The sequence below is a fragment of the Humulus lupulus genome, chromosome 2 (assembly GCF_963169125.1).
Source record: "Humulus lupulus chromosome 2, drHumLupu1.1, whole genome shotgun sequence".
Classification (NCBI taxonomy): domain Eukaryota; kingdom Viridiplantae; phylum Streptophyta; class Magnoliopsida; order Rosales; family Cannabaceae; genus Humulus; species Humulus lupulus.
In genome coordinates this window covers 280,069,652-280,088,691 of record NC_084794.1, presented here as the reverse complement: position 1 = coordinate 280,088,691, position 19,040 = coordinate 280,069,652, and the positions used below count along the sequence as shown (strand labels likewise).

General features: G+C 35.1%; 1 pseudogene; it reads right to left on the bottom strand.

Annotated features, from left to right (window-relative positions):
- Window positions 1–685: 685 nt before the first annotated feature.
- LOC133816728 (beta-D-xylosidase 1-like) lies at window positions 686–11,438 on the bottom strand (annotated as a pseudogene).
- Window positions 11,439–19,040: the final 7,602 nt, after the last annotated feature.

The following is a 19,040-nucleotide window of genomic DNA, read 5'->3' as shown; positions in this document are numbered from 1 at the left end:
TAAGAAAAAAAGAAACATAATAAAATAATTTGTTTTATTGTAAATAACTTACATTAGATCGTATGCATCCCCATTTTACGGAAGCAAGTGCGCTTATTTTGTAGGAATCAATACAGAAATTAACATTAAATAAGTGTTTATCAAAATCAGATTATTAAAGTGGAGTACTTCACGATTCCGACAAGAATTTAGAGGGAGTCTAATCTTGTATAAGTTAATTGCTTATTGTATTATTGAGACTTTACTAATTGATTTTAAGTGATCTCGTGGACTAGGTTTTACGAACCACGTAAAAAACTTATTGTGTCACGTTACTTTTAGTTTATTTACTTTATGTTATTATATTCTGATTCATCAACAATCTGTCCTAATACATCATAATATATGTCTTATCAAAGAATTGTTTAAATCATTCCACATTTATTAAATTGCTTGTTAAATTCAATTAGTATTCTTAAAAAATCAGAAATTCATATCCAAAAATATTTCACAAATAAGAAAAAAAGAAACATAATAAAATATTTTGTTTTATTGTAAATAACTTACATTACATCGTATGCATCCCCATTTTACGGAAGCAAGTGAGCTTATTTTGTAGGAATCAATACAGAAATTAACATTAAATAAAGATTCATATAGAACGAATATAATTTTAACTATCAATTTTGATAATTTTATGATCTTATTATTGTCTTAAATTTGCGTGAAAGGAAATAAAGTGCTTGATGTCATCACCAATGTGAAGTGTATGTTGCCCCATTGGAATCTTTCTATTTCCAAATTTGTCCACAAAAGTTAAGTGCTTGCAAACATCAATATTGACTGTGACTTGTTGTCGCGAGTTAGCTCCTAAATGTACCTTTTGAAAGCCCACCAGCTGCTTTTGGGCAACCATTCTTCCAATGGGTGGGCTTGAGAATACAAGCAATGTGTGAGTACCATCCATTAACCCATTATTTTGAACCTCAATATGGACTCCAAAAGAGAGCGAATTACAATTTGTGTGGGTGACTTCAACATTCTTACTTAAATTTTTTAAACTTGTCAAGGATTGTGTGTTGACGATTGGAATAGGAACTTGTGTAGGAGCCTCAACTACTTTATGAGTGAATTTCGTGTAGCTTAGACCATAACCGAAAGGATAAACAACAGGGCCTTTATAGAAGCGATAAGTTCTACCAGGATACCCTAATTTCGCATTCGGCCTAAGGTCCATGATTGTCATTGGAACCTTAGCTAGGTACTTTTGGGGATACCATGTCATTGGAAGCTTTCCTCCTACAATTTAAAAAAAAAAAAAAGAATATAAATCTATAGTGATAGAAAATATAATTACCCACATTAAGAGAAATATATAGAAGAAACTAATTAAAGGCAAACCATTGTTAATTATAAATGAAATGATTATCAAAACTTCAACCAGTAATGTCACACAATAAAATTAAACTTATGTCTGGCCGCATTAAAATAATATAGTCGCATATAATATACCATCAACTAAAACTAGATAAATTTATACCTGGATTCTTGGAACCGAATAGAACATCAGCAATAGCAGCTCCACCAGCTTGTCCAGGGTATCCAACCCAAAGGATGGCACCAATGCGAGGATTCCTTTTTGCGAATGAGATATCAACAGGCCCACCAGACATCAAGACTAGTATGGTTGGACCTTTAGAGGCAGCAGCAACTCTAGAAATGAGCTCTTGTTGCCGTCCCGGTAAGAGAATGTCGACTCTGTCTCTAGACTCCGCTTCTATGGATTGATCTAAGCCTATTACTAATACTGTTGCATCACCATGTTCGGCTGCAGCCACTGCAGCTCCTAAATGCTCATTGTCGTAACAAGAAACATCATTGCAACCTGGTTGGTGGATGGTTTTCGCATACCTTCCAATTCCTTGTAGAGGTGTGGTATAACCACAAGGAACACCTTAAGCAAATAAAAATAGAATGATACTTAGGAACATGCCTTGTGAAAAACCTACATTAATTGACTTTGTTCAAAATCAATAAAAGAGTTGATGAATGGAAGACGTATACCAGCGTAGTTTCCTATCATGGTGTCAGTGACATTAGAATTAGGCCCAATGACAACAATGGTTTTATGGCGTTTAGTAGAGAGTGGTAAAGTGCGCCTATGATTTTTTAGCAGAACAATGCCTTGGTGGGCAGCATCAAGGGCCAACTGTTGGTGGCCCGGGCTGCACACATCACTTGGGCCCAAGTTTCCAAATGGCTGAGAAGATGGTTCGCCATCAAAAAGGCCTAGTCTCATTTGGACCGTGATTGTGTTAGTGAGAGCTGTGTTGATGTCATTCTCACTTACCAAACTTCTATTTACAGCTACTTCTGTGTGGTCCTTTAGGAATGGCCCACAATCCAAATCCAGCCCTATATATGTACCATGAAGTGTGTAAATTAACTCGTGTTATAAATATCGATTTAATAATAAAATGAAAATATACACATATACCAGCTTTAATTGTAATAGCTGCTGCTTCTTCTGGAGTCTTAGTATAATGTTGGCTATCATATAAGACACCAACCGAATCACAGTCTGAAACGATGTACCTGTTTTGTGTCCAACAAAGTTTGAAAATGTTAGTCAATAACTAAGTATAGTTTAGACAATAAAACAAATATTTGAAATGGGGCCATCGCACTCACCCATTGAGGTTCCATTGACCTCTAATTATGTCTTTTAAGATATTAGGGTTAGCACAAGTGGGTATTCCATTGACTTGATTGTAGGAGCACATCACACTTGCAACATTTCCTTCCAACACACAAGATTTGAATGGTACGTTATAAGTTTCTTCGAGATCCTGCTGGCTAACCTTTGCATTGTAATGGTAGCGGTCCACACCATTCCAATTGTCAAGATCATAAGCCGTGTAGTGCTTGCAGCAAGCAGCAACCTTCAGGCGATTTCCTTCTCCATTGCCTTGGAGTCCTTTGACATAGTTGGCCGCATACTTTCCAGACAAGATGGGGTCTTCCCCAGGAGTTTCTTGGCTTCGTCCCCACCGAGGGTCTCTCAGTATGTTTACATTTGGGCTCCAATATGTCAGTCCAGCCTGTCCTCCATTATACATTGCTCCTGCTTCATCAGACACAACCTACATTATTGATAGAATCATAAGTACTTAACAATATATATATATATATATATATACATATAATCTATATATACTCATCACGTACTCGCCCAATTTCTTGCCATAATGACTCATTGAAAGAAGCAGCAGTAGTAATGACTTGGGGGAAGCTAGTGGCCCCAGGGAAGGCCCCACCAAACTTAGTCCCGGGACCAGTATTTGCCACCCCATGAAGGGCCTCCGACCACCACTCGTATGCCTGAATTCCAAGCCTTGGCACCCCTGCAGCGGTATTCACCAACAACTTGATCTTTTCTTGTAGTGTCAGCCGTCCAATCAAGTCTTTCACTCTCACATCTGTAGGCAATGTCGTTTTACAAAAGGTTAGTTCCTTGGTGAATGTGTTCTGGGGGTCACATGCAAACGGTTGTCGAGCTTCGACGTTGGTTGCTCTGAGCGTTATGCAAAATACAAGAACCACATGAAAAATAAGAGCAGAATTCAAGAACTTGTCGTTAATATTGGCTTTGTAGTTTCCCATATTTGATTAATTAATTTGACTAAACTTTAATTGATTCTTTCTTGGAGATTTGTTTGAAGTGATCAAGTATTTATAGTTGCAGAAGAAGAAGATGTTTCAGAGTATTTTGTTTTTTACGTTTAGATAAGTTGTTAAAACTGTGAAACTAAAAAAAAAAAAATTAAATAATAGTGAAAATGATATACCATGTAACTATATTTAGCTAATCAGTAAGAGAATTCAATATTATCTTTTCAGCTCTATTACGTAATATTTAATTGGATGGATAATATTAATAAATAATATCCTTACAAACTGAATTTTATTTGGAAGATTTATTACAGATAATTGCAAATGTTTGAAAACTGTTTACTTTATATATACCACCGAACTAATCATAATAACTAGTTGTTCTGCTAGCTCAAATGATCAAACATGTGAAACTTGTTATTGTTTGAAAAAACTAATACATAATTTGGATATTATGTTAATTAATCAATGTAGATATATTATATTTAACGTTTCTCGTTAATTTACTTCTATTAATACACATACATAATATATATACTAAATTTCCTAATAATTGATCGTGATACTTCTATATATATTTATATTTGTATAAATTCCTTCATCTTAATGGGGCATAATACAGTACACCATTGATTGATATTATTGTAACCAGTACATTCATGTTAATGCATTTAATATAAATTTATTGAATATCTACTATGCAATTATTAATAGTGTTCTAATCTTCAATAATATGTGAATGTTTTTAGTTTTCTAGTTTCACAGTTTTTGGTTTAGAGGTGAATTAAGTCTCAAAATGGGTATTCCTTTTTTTTTTTTTAATACTTAATTTGGTTGTGTTTTATGTTAGTTGTTGTGTCTTTGGTTCTCAATGCTAAATTGTTAAAGTATCAATAATAAATTAGGAAGGAGAGATTGAAGATATAACAACAGGTACCTTCTTTTCTCTACTACTAGTTTGAGAGTTCTCTTAATCAAATTTCACCAACAAATGGTTGTCTTTGAAGTATTTGATATAGTATTTTGAGGTTTTGATGTAACTTTTCCATGATTGATTTAGTCAGTAAAGACAGCTATATGTTTTCCATGATAAACATGGTTTAGTAAAGTTCTTAATACTTGTATTAAGAATAATTATACTTATACACAGTAGAAGATCACATTTCCTATAGCACTGCACTATAGCCATTTAGTACATAATATGTAAATGTATTAATTATTCCCAAATATGTATAGCCGAAAGAGATTTTGTAATTATATTGTTTGCTTTTCATATATATATATATATATGTATATATATTTATAGAGAGAGATGAGAAGGAGGCTTTTCCATGGTGTCAGCTATATACTCTACTTCTTATTTCTATTATATACATAGTCTTCTCTTTCTCTCTCAATTCAAACACCTTTGAAATAACTCAGTTCGTTGCTGTGCTACCGATGCTGTTGCATATACTACATCTACATCTGATTGTATAAAAATAATAATAAGAGAGAACTTACATACTAATATATATATAGTGGTTATATATACTATGAATGTAGTGGTTATGAAAGATCGAAAAGCTCAAGAAAGAACAAGCGGATCGGACCGATGAGTTGAGTTCTTTGGTATCTAGTTAAGTTGAGACATTTATTGGTTATGTAATAAACTCTCCCACTCTTAATTATTAGCTTCGTTATGCCTTTGAATTCAATTCACTCCAAGAATTTTCCATGACATGATCTGTGAATTTGATTTTTGGACATTCACTTCATCACTTTTCTTCTTTCTGGTTTCTGTTTAGGTTATATTTGATCTTTATTTCAACTCTCATTGTGTTCCCAAGATTGATATTTCTTCATTTGATATAAATATAAATTAAATCTATTGTTGGATTGTATTTGAATAGACAAAATACCTTGGTTTGTACACTATGTTTTTGTATAAAATAATATACTGTCTAACTTTAGTCTCCCAATTTTGGGTGTAACTGTTAGTTCTTGAATTGAATATTATAGTTCTACCTAAAACTTGATTTTGTTATGATCAATCACTACCAAAACTTTTTATAAAAAAAGGCTTTCATTCCTTTTTAAACCTTTTGATCAACTCATTCATGCTGGTATGAGTTGCCATGCAAGAAAATAACTTAAAAAGATGTTTTAGTTAATAGTGGTTATATATATATTGTAGAAGGATAATACTGCAAGGATCATGCTCTGTGGCATGTCTTGATGGGTTGCGAGTGTATATATTGTAGAATGAGTGTATATATTGTAGAAAGATAGTACTGCTGGGGTCATGCTCTGTGGCATGTCTTGAAGGGTTTTAATTCTTATTTTGCCAACACTTTCTTGAAGTTCTGTCGTGCCCAGCAACTGGGTTGGAATCCAAAGAGTACTTGGATTATAATAATATTCAATCTTAAGTAAAGGTTTATGCCTCCATTGAAATTTTTATTATTATATTGATTCAAATGCTTGATATTTGACATATTCCCATTAATTGTCTTGGTATGCTTGATATTCTGTTTGCTTGATTCAAATGCTTGATATTTGACATATTCCCATTAAAGTCTACATGTTATGCTTGATATATTAACTCATACTCTCTTGTCATATTCCCATTAATTGTCTTATGCTAAGATACCATTATGTCTTAATCTTATGCTTTTGTATTGTTTTATGGAGATTTTACTATTGAATTTTATTATGGAGATTTAAATGATTTTATTTCTATAATTTAATGGTGTTTATTCTGTATTGTAGGCTAAAACTCTACTTGGATATTTAAGAGAACCAAGACAATTATATAAGAGAACCAAGACAATAAGAAATTTTTCTTCAAGTTGTTGGGTATTATTTTCTTTCATGCTTGTAAGAATTATGTACAGTGAGGTTTTTATTTATGTATATAGTTTTTTTGTGTTCTACCATTGTATGTAATAGATAGATTAATTTCAATTGTAAAAGTTAGATTGTTTTTTAAAAGGAAGACAATTAAATTCTTAATATAATTAACTCATTGTAAAAGTTTTGTTATTATGATCTATAATTTTTTAGATTTGTATACAAATGTTTCATTTAAATCATAATTTTTAATTTAAAATAAATATAAATTAATTTTCTAAAAATTAAAAGTATAAATTTTAAGAGCACGCATTGTGCGTCCTAAAAAAAATTCGTCGGCGTTGCCAGCAACGATGACACCTAATAACTGTCGGCGTAACCAGCAACGACGACACCTAATAACTGTCAGCGTAGCTACCTCTACGCCGACATAGGCAAATACAACAGTTAGTCGACTGTCGTCGTTGCTCAATAGCGACAGTTAAAACTGTCGGGAAATCCCATTTTTGTAGACGAATTCGTAGGTGAAATCTGTCCAATTTTGATCCCGAGGTGATACAATGAGTTCGGATGTGCTCCTCTAATTCTCGAGCACACTCTCTCATCTCAGCCATCTCTTCATCTCTAGTTTGTGGAGGATCAATAGTAAATGGAGTTTTGTCCCTTATGTTAAGGATACATACATATCCTTTATGATGGCCACGTCATTTTTCGAAGACAGTTTGTACCAAAGACAAGTCATCATCTTCAGGCGCACTCGAAACTGGTGTAGAAGTCTCATTATCAGTTGACTGTGACTATTGTGTGTCGCGATATGCACGTAATTCGTCTTATAATACAATATATAATGTAATTATGTATTGTAAACAAACAATTAAGAAATTGAAAAATGTTTTAAAAAAACTTAACGTACCTAGGTTTTTTTGGTTGTTTCTGTCACCCACCTTGTGCCTGATTTATGGTGAGTATCCATCCAGTTATCTTGGATCGGCTCAAGTTGCCCAGTCTCTAAATTGCGATGTCACGTACATATTTTTTTTTAAAATAATAATTAAACGTAAATAAGAAAAACAAACTTAAAAAGAATTAATTAACTAATTTTTTTATAACACAGCGCTGGGATTGACTAGGAACCTCCGTAGTTGAGCTCTTTTAGTTTCTTCTTATTTTCCTTGTTGACCCCAGAATGTTTCTGCAAAAAATTTCTGTTAGTAATATATTTAATTAAGAGAGTTAAGTTTAGCAAGAAATTAATACCATAATTTCTAGGCGTTAGAAAAATTCTATGCCTTTTCGCTACTGCATATTTGTGCAACCACCATAATGATTTTCTGGCCATTAATCGTTAAATGCTCCTTAATATCTTACTTCCAATCAGAATACTTTTTGACACATGATGTATCAATGCCTCTCAAGATCCCAGGCATGTGCCCTTGTCCATATCTGGTACACTTGATATCAAACAAATCATCCTAAATTATAAAACATTTATTAGTAAATATGATATATAATTAAATATAATTAACATAAATATAGAAATTACTTATTACCTCTAGATGTGCAAGTATTCTTTGTTTCGAGGCATTTGGTACTTTTGACCATTGAGAACAGTCTGGATCTGTGTACTGTTGAACAAGTAATCACAGCTCTCTTGAGAAATTTGAGTTGTAATTTTCGATCTCTTTATATGTTCTCCCTCGCACGTCCCACTTGAGAGGGAGAGGACGCCCCAACTCTTCCCTTTTTTCTCATGTGCTCAATCCTTTGTGGCATCCACACTTGTTTGGAGGCGCTATTGTATGCAAATTTAGTAATTTTTAATTAATATGTATTAATTGTTAAACTTTAAGGAGTGTATCAATCTGTAATGTAGTTCACAATTATCTAGGATATCTGACAGTCCACGTGGAGGATCGCATCCTCCACCATCATCCCCGTGAGATCGAGCAAAAATGCCAGTCATATCTGTCAAATTAATTGATATTAAAATTACATTTATACTAAACATAATAACTATAATAATCAATTATTGTAAAACATAATTACTTAAACATATTATAAAATTACCACTTAATCATCACTATAATAATCTTCTCTATCACCATCAGTTTCTATGTGTTCATCAACTTTTTCTATGTGGCGTCCATGCTTGTTTGGAGGCGCTATTGTATGGAAATTTAGTAATTTTAAATTAATATTTATTAACTGTTAAAATTTAAGGAGTGTATCAATCTGTAATGTATTACATCGTTCACAATTAGCTGGGATATCTGACAGTCCACGTGGAGGATCGCATCCTCCACCATCACCCCCGTGAGATCGAGCAAAAATGCCAGCCATATCTGTCAAATTAATTGATATTAAAATTATATTTATAGCAAACATAATAACTATAATAATCAATTATTGTAAAACATATTTACTTAAACATATTATAAAATTACCACTTAATCATCACTATAATAATCTTCACTATCACCATCGGTTTCTATGTGTTCATCTTCCTCTTCCTCTTCATCATCTTCTTCTATGAATTCAGCTTCCTCTTCCTCCTCCTCCTCTTCCTCTTCCTCTTCCTCCTCCCTCTCCTCCTCAATTGAAACATTATCTATCTCAACAAATTGTAATGGAGCCCTCGTATGTTCAAAGTTGATTTGTGGCAACGGACCAAGTCAACGAATAATTGGAAATAAGAGGAACTAGTGTTGTGCATAACATCTATTTACATCCTCCAGTTGTTCTTCAACTAGTGGGATGTCCCACACATTTCTGTGATGCACTACTTGGAAGACTTTCCAGTGAGATTTATTTTTAAGGTCATCAATGTAGAATACTTGGTTAGCCTGAGTTGCTAAGATAAATTTATCATCTTTGAACGCCTCCGTACTAGTTTTAATACCGGTTATGTTTTGCTCAGACTTTAATCCTGAAGACCAATTACTGTCAAACCATTTGCACTTAAATAATACAACAGAACAACCAGAAAGATATGACATCACTAAAACTTCTTCCAACTGGTCGTAATAAGTATTATTTTCAACACCCGCTATATAGACTCAACTATTTTAAGTTTTGCGATTCTTGTCCCTTTCATAACTCAAAAATCTAACTCCATATACAACACACCCAAGGTACGAAGCAACATGAGTTGAAGAACCATTTGCTAAAGAGATTAATTCTTCATGTACTTCCGAGAAACCCCTTTTTCCAAAGATGATAAATCTTATTATAAAACCAATTAGGAAATTCCTTTCTATGTAATTGGTCTAGGTTTTCAACACCTCGAGTCTGAAGAATTTCCATATGCTCTCTACAACGAACAAAAACAATCAATACTAGAGTTACTAATAAGTATTATAATAAACATGCAATGAAAGGATGAACTACTTTAATTACTTACTAAAGATATGGCAAGATCTCTTTGCAGTTATTTAGTATATACAATCTGCTGTTTTCTTTACTTCATCATCCAAAGTTGTAAAGGATTTCTTACCAATTGGACGACCCTGAGATCGAAAGACCGGCATCTTTTTAAGTGATGGGCCAACATCTACATTTCGGTCTGGACGATTGAACTTTGTTTCAATTTCTTTCAAGTACATGGAGCAAAATGTTAATGCCTTATTGACCACATATCCTTCTGTTATTGACCCCCCTGAATGTGCTTTATTACAGACATTATTCTTCAACTTTTTCATGTACCTTTCAAGAGAATACATCCACCTCATGTGAACCGGTCCTCCAAGTATTGCTTCTTCCGGTAAATGTATTAGTAGATGGACCATGATATCGAAAAAAGCATGGGGAAATGTTTTCTAACTTGCAAACAATCTCAATAATTGAATTTTTCTAAATCTGAGACTTTTAAAATTCTAGTACAAACGAGCTTGAAGAAAGTGCATAACTCAATAATAGTTGTACTAATCGATTTCTCTAGCAATGCATGCACACCAACTGGAAAAAGGTGTTGCATAATGATGTGATAATCATGTAATTTCAAACCGGTGATCTTGTTTTCATTATCAATCACATTCTTCCTTAGGTTTGATCCAAAACCATCTGGAAATTTCACTGATTTAAGAAATCAACAAAACTTTTGGCAATCTTCAATAGTGAATGTGAACTTGGTCGCATGCTTTTGTGTCGACCATTCAAATTCTTCAGCTGTAACTATGGTCTCATCTTCATCTTCTCCAAGTCTACTCTGGCACTAATTGTATCTTTGGTCTTATTCTCCAGCTTAACTATTGTGCCAACTAAACTATTGCACACATTTTCCTCAACATACATAATATCTAGATTGTATCGCAACATTATGTTGGCCGAATATGGGAGCTCAAAAAATATACTTTTTTTCTGCCAAACTACTTGCTCTTTTGTACGCTTTCTTTTTTGCCACTATATTTTACATGGTTACCAGGAAGAGAATTGGGTATAAAACTCATTTGTGTGAACATATCTTGCATGGTTAATGGCTTTGGTGGTAGTCTTTCTTCAACAACACCATATGTTTTGTCCTCCCTTCTAATAGCATGTTTGATTGGTAAAGAAATGTCTATGGCCATAAAAAACATCATTCTTTTGTAAACGAATAGATGGTGTTTCCACATTGCATGTAGAGCAGACATGATAACCTTGGCTAGTCTATCGAGAAAGGCTTATCCTTGCTTGGTAATCGTTTATAGTCCACATCAAAGTTGTTCGAAGAGTGAAGAAACTACCATTGACTGCATCTTGAGTCTATACACTGATAACCCATAATTCTTTTAACTCATCAATCAATGTTCTTAAGAAAACATCAAAATCTTTTCCTGGCGAATGAGGTCTCGATATTAATAAGCTCAACATGAAATTAGTTTCTCTCATGCACAACCATGGTTCCAAGTTATATGTCGTCAACACAACTAGCCACATACTATAAGAACGACTCATATTACCAAAAGGATTGAATCCATCTGCAGCCAATCCAAGGTGCGCATTCCTGGGTTCCATTGCAAACGTTGGATTATTTCAGTCAAAGTCCTTCCAAGCTTTCCCATCAGTAGGATGGCGCAATACACCGTCTTCTTTTATATGTTGCTCGTGATGCCATCCCATATGTTGAGCAATGTCCCTCAATGCATATTTTCGCATTAACCTAGGAGTTAAAGGAAAATAACGTATCACTTTATGAGGCACTTTCTTGCCCTTGGTGTTTTTGTCCACCCACTGATCCTCCCCACAAACAGGACATTTTCTTTTTCCAGCATGTTCTTTCCAAAACAATGCGCAATCATGCTTGCAGACATGGATTGACTCATTGTCCAATCCAAGTTTACGTAACAACTTTTTCGCTATATAATGTGATTTTGGAAGTTTATTTGGGGCTGGAAATGCATCATCTAACAACTCCAGTATTCCATCAAATATTTTGTTGAGAATTTTTCCCAACACTTTGAAATGCATCAACTTCACTAGGAAATTCAATGATATGTAATTTTGATACCCAAGGAATAATGGAGCCTCGATTTCAGCAAACAAATCGTTACAATGTTGCCCAACCCTGTAGTCTATTGTAGGTATCTCTTGATCGTGCTCATTCTCTTCATATTCGTCATTATCATTTTGCATAACATCATTGAGAACATCCATCATTTCATCTTCATCATTTTGATCTATCACTTTCCTCATTGGTATTATTTCATCCTCTCCATGCCAATGCCAATTGGTATATTTCCGTAGAAAACCATTTACAAAGAGATGATTTTCTAATACACCAATCGTCTGAAATTCAACTTTGACACACCTCCTACATGGACATTTCACCAATCCCCTTGAGTCAACGCACTGTCTAGCTCTCTAAAGAAAATCCATCACGCCAACTTCATACTCATCAAATAATCGATCTGTCAAATTAATCCAGCTCTTGTCGATTGACATTGAATGAGTGTAGCACTGCACGAAACTCTTATCATCAAACTTACAATCAATTTGTGTGTGTGTTCTAATCCACATTTTCACTCAATTTCTATAAAGGTAAAGAACATATCCCATTCAGGTTTACAATATACATATAATGTGATTTGCACTCATAATATTGTTACATGTTTGTAAAAATTTAGGCAGCACCTCCTTATAGTTCTCATAAGTGCGCAAACTAAAATTAAGTCTGCCCACTTACGAGAATAAAAGAGATGCATACTGAAATCTCCACAAATGAAACAATAAATAAGTAACAAATCACTCTATAGGTATATAGTAATCCCAAATTGTTTGAACTAGACAATTCAAAGAGAGGCAAATTTAAGATTCATTAATGACTCACCCTCTCCGAACAGGTCTAAGGCTTTTAATGAAAATAGAAATAATTAAAAAAATGATCACTGTGGCATAATAACACACTATTCTATATTTGGTAATAATTTCTTATCACCAAAGACAAACAAATAGATCAATTTTTTGTCTCATAATATCTTATGTTATTTTCAATGAATTATAATGTTTTATGATATCTAATTGTAATATGTTTAATAATTATCTTTATTTTTTATATTTAACTATTTAAATTTATTAATACTTAATCTTTGTTTCAATATTAAATTTAGTAATTTTAACATTATTTTGATTAGAATAAAAATTATTTTAAAAGTATTAGACTTACTGTTTTTCTTCTAAATTAAACTACTGTATTATTTTCAATTAATTATATAATAAATTTTAATTAGTTTTATATTTAATATTTAACATGAAAATGTTCAATAATATTTATAAAATTTATTTTCATCATAATTAAAAAAAATTAAATTTACTTGTTAACTCACTAATGAAAGCAATTAAATGTTTACTTTATTGAAATATTTTTTTATTAAACATTTTATTTGATATCCTAAATTAATATAAAAAAAATCAGCAGCAACATAACGGTTATATTTTCATCTATCCCAAAATAAAAAATCGGCAAACAACACCCAGAAAATACCTAGAGAAAATAACAGAACATTGCAAACACGTTTTTATAACTAAAAGTCAAATTACTTACAAAAGTATACTATTAAAGCATATTAAATCTAATTACAAAAATATACTAATAAAGTATAAGACTAAATAAAAATAATTAACTTAAAGGTAATCTAAAATACAATTTATAGGTTCTATAATCTACTTAGTTTAATTTGTACATAATTTTTACCAAAACAACAAAGAATCTATTTTAATACCAAAAATATATATTAATTAACCATCTAACAATTTTCTAATCCCTAATCCCATTTTCACTAGTAAATAATTTTAAAATCTAATAATAAAAACATTCACACCCTAATATTTATTTATTTTATATTAAAAAAGTTTTAAAAAAACTAAAAATAATCACACCCTAATATAATAACAGATTTCTATTAAAACTAATATTGATTCATTTATATATAAAAATTAAAAATATTAAAATAAATACCTAAGATCTATATAAAAAATAACCACTTTTATATAAATATATATATATATAAAGCTAATAAAATTGAAAAAAAAAATCCAACAAAACTGAAAAATTTAAAACAAATTACCTTTGAATATTGAAAGAGCAGGCCAACTTCTAATCCTTCACTATAGAAGAAAAATCGCACCAAGAATGCTTTCAAACAAAAAATAAACAAAACAAAAAAAAATGATTTATCATTTTATACATATATATAAATATGTATACATATACATATATATAATGAAGGAAATATGCTTTACCTTAAAAAATAGAGAGAAAACCTAAAATTTTGGAGAGAATCAGAACTAAACATGGAGGTTTAGTGAGAGAGAAATGAGGTGTTTAAGTGACAGAGGCGGAGTGCAGAGGAGAGAGTAAGGTTGCTGTGAAAATCAGGGAAAGAGAAAGAAGAAGGGGTCACGTGGTCCAGGATATGTAATGACCTTATGCCGAGAGGCACTTAACATTTTCCCAGCCCATGAATAAGTCCCGCCTTTCTGAAAATGAAACTATCGAGAACTTGTTCTCGGTACAGAGTTATCGGTAAAAACAACATTTTTTGTAGTGCTTGTTATAAGTGTTGACCCTGATTTTGGCCAACTGACACTGAGTCGAATATGCTTGATGTGGACATATGCGTTGAAATGAATGTGATGACAAAAAAAATAAAGCACACAAGAGTTTATAATGGTTCGGCCCCAGAATCTGGTAACAACCTACGTCCACTTGAACTGTTATTGATATAGAATTCAAAGGAGTGATCAAAGAACTAGGGTTCAATGAGTTTCACCGACCTCTAAAGAACAAAACAATATATCAAATAAAATAACTCTAATCTCAGATAATTAGAAAGCCAAAAGTCCCTTCCTTGAGCTACCTTTCTCTATTTATAGGCTCAAGGGGGATTACATTAATTTGTTACATATATTCTTTCCTAAATAATCAGATACTCAGGAAATCATGGGAGTCAATCTCGGGATTGACTAAGATCTTTATAAAATTATCATGAGACACGCGAAACCTGCGACCATACTGGTCGCAGGTAAACTTCAACAGCCTTTTTCTTGTAATGTCTTTATTGGTCGATATCCTAGCAGAATTCCGCCAGGTGTCAGCCACGTGCCCAGAAATCACTTGCCACGTCATCCGTGCTTGTTTTTTGGATAACATTTGCCCCCCAAGTTTATTTATTATGAGCAATGAATAAACTTTTGAGGAAACGACCCTTCAGTTACCCCACCAGACTTGTCAGAAAAATTCGTGCAATCTTGGAAAAAGCAACCTACCCTTGTCTAATCACTGCTTTTCGGCTCCCAAGTAACCTTTCGACGGCTATCACCCTTCCCAATGCTTCGAAAAAAAGGAAACTGATGATTACTCCCTTTTAATGCCACAGACAAAAATATATATAGTCTCTCCAAAGTCTTCTTTTCTTTTTTACGCAAGCTATTACTCTTTCAAGAAACCCTAAAATTAGAGCTTTCATTTTCTTCTGGAGACTTTCTTTCAGCGTTTCAAGATTCAGTCCCTGAGTTCTCCGACCCTCAAAAACTCTCTCCAATCTCCACGATCTTTTTTCTAGTAAGTTTCTGGACTCTTATGCTTTATATTTTTGCTGTGCATGCTTCTGTAGACCGACTGCTCGGTTCATTCACTTCTGGGTTAAGATGCATGTCAATAGGGGATTTAATAGGTGATACTGTATTGAATGATATTTCTCTGCCATTAAGGAATTACGAGTTAGTTTGATAGTTGAGATCATGACTTTTAGGACGTAAAACCGAAGTAAAAATTTGATTTTTATGCTAGCTGAAAAACCAAGTTTTTCCCGCCCTAAAAGGAGTTGAAAAAGCTTTTTCAAAAGACTTTTTGCTTTCACTTTTGATCTGTTTCTCAAACTGTTCGTGCGAAAACTTTTAGTTTTTTGTTAGAATGCTGTTGTATAAAAGCTAAACTTTTATACTCGACCAGCGTTATTCTAAAATACTCTCAAAATTCTTCATCCTCACCTCCACATTCTTCTGTTTGCAGACTTTAATGCCAGATTTGTGGGGAGGTGAGCGGCCCATCGACGACGATCTTCTTGCCTCGCTGCTCGAAGGCGAAGAACAACCGATCAACCGAGTTCACGAGATTCCATTTTCCAGAGTTTCCTCTAGACCTCATCCACTGCCACCTCAAATGGCCCGCTCCAAGTATTTAGGCAAGAAAAGCCCTAACTCTGAAAGCAGTCCAAACTCTCCTGCCTAGCCTGATTCTCAGGCTAGGGTTCCCTCGACCAGTGGTCGAGAAAATGCCGCCCCAGATCCTCGTATCCAAGTCAGGGCCTGCCCTCTGCATCAAAACCTTCTTGATGTCGAGTGGTATCTCTCCCCCACCAGCCAAGTGACTCCTCGGATGCTTGCCAATTATCGCAGAAAGTATCCTCTTACAGGATTCAATCTCACAATCCCAGTTGCTGACCAAAGAGCTAACCTTCCCAGGGGTGCCTATAGCGCTTGGTCCATATATCACATAGAGGCGGGGGCTATCCTCCCTCTACATCCTTTCTATCAGGGGGTGGCCAACTATTTCAGTGTCGCCCCCTTTCAAATTACTCCAAACGGATATAGAATGTTGGCCGCACTCTATATCCTCTATAAACTTAAAAAATGGCCAAAAGCCACCCCTCATGAGGTCAATTTTTTCTTCGACCTTAAGTCCAACCCTCAACAATACGGGACGGGCTTCTTCCATCTCTGTCACCAGGAAATTAGCCGAATGTTCCTTGGTGACACTACCCACATTTACAACGTGGGGTAGTACAGTAGAGAGTACTTCCTCACGCCATACATGACTACGAACAACCTGGCCTTCGCTCGAGGAGGTAAAAGATATTTTCACTGGTCGCTACTTTTCTTTAATAAGCTCTCTTGCACTTCTTTAAAGTATATTGTGCCTTTCAGGACCATGGTTATGCCCAAACCCAAGACCAGACATGGTGTTGAGGTCCAACGTACTGGCCAGGATGGCAAACGTTGAAAAAAACGTTAAGCCCCTGGCCACTGATGAAAATCTGAGGCTATCTGGCCTCCTGGCTCCTCGCCATGAAACAAAAGGACCTGTGGTAGCAGATGCCACAGCCGAGGGGGATCTCGAGCAGCAACCTCCGGTGTCTCCTCCCAGAAGGAGACCAATGGGGGTTACTATTAGGGAACCCACTGGCATTCCTTCAGCAGAAAGGCCTTCTGCACCCCAAGGCAAGGGGAAAAAAAAGGCAACAGAGTCTGTCATAGACCTGGATGAATCCTCAGACGAAAACGGTATTGTTATCTTGCTTTTAAATAGCTTGCCAATTCCTTGTCACTTGTTTGACGGGGATGGTAATTTTACGTATACTCCAAATCCAGGGCCAGACGTCTTCGTGCCAGATAGTGAGTGTATGACTAATAGAGTCAGTAGTATAGCGACCAGTAGTTGTAGCTCAGGTATAAAACTTTATGACCTCTTTTCTGTTTTACCATGAATTTTCATCCGCCTTTATCTTACTGTCTGCATATTTTTCTTTATACACAGAGATGGCTACTCCCAACGTTTTCGATCTATATCAGGCTCAGGAGGAAGAAGAATTTCCCCTGGCTCGACGGAAATCATCCAGGAGGCACAATGGAGAATCAAGCCAAGGACCCCCGGCCAAGAAGGGTCGAACATATGATCCTTCTAAGGACGTGCCTACTGGTCAAGCTTTTGCCCAGCCTTTTGCTTCTGCTGAGAAGGAGGCTCCACCCGCTACTACGAATCCCACGCCTGCAGCCACGAAATAGCAGTCCCAGCAAATCGAAGTTCCTGGGACCAAACTTTCACACCGTACCCTGCGATCAGCAAAGGATCACCTTGCACATATCCTGAAGCACGACAGTTGCAAGGAGGCGATGGCTGAGGCGGAGAATATGGGGATTGACCAGATCCTTAACAGGGCTCTAAACGAAATAACCAGTGTAAGCATTTTTTCCTTCTTTGGTTTTTGTTTTTTTTTCTTCCTTGTAATAGATTCTAACTTTTATCCTTTGACTGTAGGCCATGCTGACTGCAACTGCTGCTCGTACCTGCGCTAATGCTAGCATCGACCAGGCTCGGGCAAAGGCCGTCGAGGAGTTCCAGGTGAAAGCCACCGAGGAGCTTCAGGCTGCAGAAGCCAGGCACGCTGGGGAGTTGGAGGTGGTTACTCAACAAAAGGATGCTGTGGTGGCAAAGCTGGCGGAGGCTGAAGCTTCTCGGGCAGCTTTGAAGAAGCAGAGGGATGAATACCAGGATTCCATCCGAACCCAATATCGTGAAGTCAAGAGGCTTAAGGAGGAGCTCCTTGCCAAGGACAAGACCATATCTGTTCTTGAGAGCCAGGTGGAGCAGCTGAAGCTTACCAATGCTAATAATTTAGAGAGGTACAAGAATGCGACACTTCGGTGTTTCTATGACTTTTGGAGACACAACCGAGGTGCCAACTTTAACTACCTTCCAGAAGATGCCAGGAACGCTGAGTTGGCTCCTGCACTGCTCGATTGGCTGAAGAAGAAGAAAGAGCAAGGGTTCCTGCTTCCCCAAGCATCCAGTCGGCCGCTGACACAGAGGAGGGAGGAGTTGTTGAGAATGCAGCCAATCAGACTGCTGAGGAAGACCCTCCTGCTCCTTAAACTTATTCTCTTTTTCTTCAATTACACGACTCACAGGTCGTGTTGTAAAGACAAAAATTTTTACTTTTAAATTTGCTACACGGGCAGCAAACTTTTCCTTTTACTTTAAACAATTACATCCAAGCAGTGATGCTTGCGGTGTAAAATGAGGCCTTATGATATTATAATATTTTTATCTATTATAACATTTGTTCGTATGACCGAACTTAGCATAGTACTTTGGCTTGATTTAGCAAAATATAAATTTTGAAAAATACTCTAAGTACTGTAACATGCTTTCACTCATTTTGTTCATGTGTTTACATACCTCTTGGTATGCTTTGCTATCGATGTACCTTGTATGCCCTTCAAGTGATCGAGGAGCTTTAGGTCCTTGGTCACTTGCCTTGACCACGACCTGTGCGAACATTACTGCTCGATTGTAAACATAA